The following is a 2,764-nucleotide window of genomic DNA, read 5'->3' as shown; positions in this document are numbered from 1 at the left end:
TCCCATATTATTTACATAAAACAATCTTCAAATAAGACACACACATAAGCATTATGGTGAATCATATGTATCTAAAGATGGCAATCGCCATTAGTTTTGGCGGTAGTTTTGAGGTTCATAGATAAAGTGGATGGATTAATACGACGGCCTAAATTGCTTCCTCTTCTTCCCTTACCACTTCCTCTGCACGATTGCTGCTGAAGGATATGGCTTTTTGCGTTCCTGAAGGATATGGCTTTTTTAAATTTTTTCTTGCTCTCTCTCTGATCTCTCTCTGGGGTATCGTCTTATGTGGTGGTTAACTCAGAACTTTTATTGTCTTTTGTTGGAGAAGTAGTTGCTTATGTAGTACACTATATAATATGCAAGTATAGTCTCTTTGATCTTCTCTATGTTTGTGGATGTGTTCACATTTCCTCTTAATAGTTGATTTATCATGTAGCAAAGCCTCCTCATTCGCTTGCGTGTAGTCATTTTCCTTGTTCTTACTCATGTTCCGCTTACTCTACTTGTATAATGTTGTAGTAGAATTTGTTCACTGTATAATGGTTATGTCTCGTCATGTGGCTATAGAGCTTGCCGCTGTCTAATAAGAGTTGCTGGAGCAGTTAATCAATGATGGTGACTTACAGAGCTTGATGTATATTATTGTGCTTCTTTCTTCTCCTCTCTTCCCGCATTTCAACTTCCTCCGTCTGATTCAGAGAGCATTTGTGGGCACTCTCAGCAACTACTTTTGCTTTGGTTTGGAGGTAGGGTTGTGCTACGTTTGGCTGCATCCCTTCCTCTGATTCAATGAGCATTTCTAGGCATTCTGACAACTGTTTTGCGTCAGTTTGGAGGTAGGGTTGTGTTACATGTATATATATATTGATTATCTATCTATCTCCTCTATGTATATGTAAAGATACATAGAGGAGAGCTCAGCCCCTTCATGGCTGCTCGGAGGCGGCGTGCACCACTGCTTTCACCTTTGGTTTTGGGGTAGGGAGTATGAGAGGAGACTTTCATGGTGTTGGGTGAAGTATGCTTTGGTGGTTGCTATGTTTTATTCCTCGCAATTGGAACGATTTGCTCCTTTATAAAAGAAGAGCCATAAACAATACCTGAATAGAAATTGTGCAAATTGAAGGTTCAGGTAGACTACTGGTTTACTAGCGTGAAGTTGATCACCATTACTTTTGGAACTGATTGTATATGGAAATTTCATGACTATCAAGGATCCCCTGTGTAAGATGATTTTTCAACAGATTCTAAACTTAATTAACGTATAAGATGATCCCATGCTATATGTTAATCAAGTATTTCTAGTGTTCTCCTTTTGTTCTTATATGCAAAATGCATGGTAATGTGTGGATTTGGATAATTCGGTTAATTTGTTCCACTTTTGTATTTGTCTCGGGGATCAGGTAATGGTGATGAGTGGGTATGAGAGACGGTCACCTGAAGGAGCTACTCCCTATTTATAAAGACAAACCTCTGCATATATGCACAACATTTTGAAGTTTGCAGTACGGAGAAAAAGAATGAACTGCGTTAATGGCTACAGGTGGTACTTGGGACCAAGTACTTGATGGAGGAGGTCTATCAATAGATGAACATGCTTTGATATGCACACCTATAAGGTTTGAGCTTATCTAGAGAAATGTACCACAAAATGTATTTCATTCAACCATGTCTCATTTTGTACCTAAGCTACTTTTGAGCTTAGCTCCAATTCTAAGGGCCAAACACCCACCAGACATCCATCTTCTATCACCTTTCCATTTGTAGACCAAGTTACCCCAAGTAATTAGCGTACTCAGTCATTCAACATAGTACGCCAATTGTTCTCTTGCAACCGGTTGTACCCCCTCACGCCTGTGGTTGTCTATTACAACTGTAAACATTTATTTCGTTCCCATCTGGGTTTCGAGCATCATGAATGGAATAAGGGATTATCATGAATGGTAACAATAAGCAGATAATGTAAACAAATGGGCATTACAAGTAACACGAGTAGGTTGAAACTCTCGATAAGAAGATATGAGTCTAGGAGATTGTGTACCTTCTTGTTGAAAATGCAGACCATTAATGTCATCCATAAAATTAATGTTTATAAACTGTTGAGAAAACATTGGGTTCTCATTTAGACAAAAGTAGAAAAAAAAATGCAGAGTTATCACAATCAAATCAATTGAAAATAGATGGCCCCAACAATTGATTGTGGTAGAAGTCTAGATACACTGAGTCCAAAGTAGAAGATGCATTATTATGAGAACATAAAAGAGGCTCACCAAGAATGCATAAGCTTCAAATTGTGGTAATGTGGCCCAAGAATCTATCTCCAACACATTGACGGGAACATAGTGCTACATGGCCGTGAATATTGAAAGATATATTTGACCTAATTGACCACAAAACAAATCTCCATAGTCAGGAATCGAGATGGTTCACAATGAGCAAGAATGAAAAACATTATTTATGTTGTTTTTCAATCTCGTTGAAATTAGGTTTACAGTAAGTACACTTGAATACTATAAAAACGATTTCGGCTTCAGTGTTTGCAGTATTCATGAATTCTATCAGCTCAAATTGTGATTCTATGGAATTTATGAATTCTATGGAAAACAGGGTGCTCATGTGTGTCTTATAGGAAACAGGGTTTGGCTTATTTACGCATCTTTCACAAAAAAGATCATGGGTTGTAGGTTTTGATTGTGAAAGAACACGCATCAGGGATGTTCATGAGTCTTATAAAAAATACGATTTTGACTCTTGTAGT

The 2,764-nt window shown here is 37.8% G+C and overlaps 1 long non-coding RNA gene across 1 annotated transcript; it reads left to right on the top strand.

Moving 5' to 3' along the window:
- The first annotated feature begins 244 nt into the window (after window positions 1–244).
- LOC147866028 (uncharacterized) lies at window positions 245–1,826 on the top strand. Its single transcript, XR_015529555.1, has 2 exons — window positions 245–842; window positions 1,410–1,826. It is a non-coding gene; the product is annotated as an uncharacterized LOC147866028 (long non-coding RNA).
- Window positions 1,827–2,764: the final 938 nt, after the last annotated feature.

This window comes from Azolla caroliniana, unplaced genomic scaffold, assembly GCF_043228905.1.
Source record: "Azolla caroliniana isolate FFs.n. ecotype wild unplaced genomic scaffold, voAzoCaro1.0.p SCAF_3, whole genome shotgun sequence".
Classification (NCBI taxonomy): domain Eukaryota; kingdom Viridiplantae; phylum Streptophyta; class Polypodiopsida; order Salviniales; family Salviniaceae; genus Azolla; species Azolla caroliniana.
Note: the sequence above shows the minus strand (reverse complement) of the source record. Positions and strands in the feature narration are given on the sequence as shown.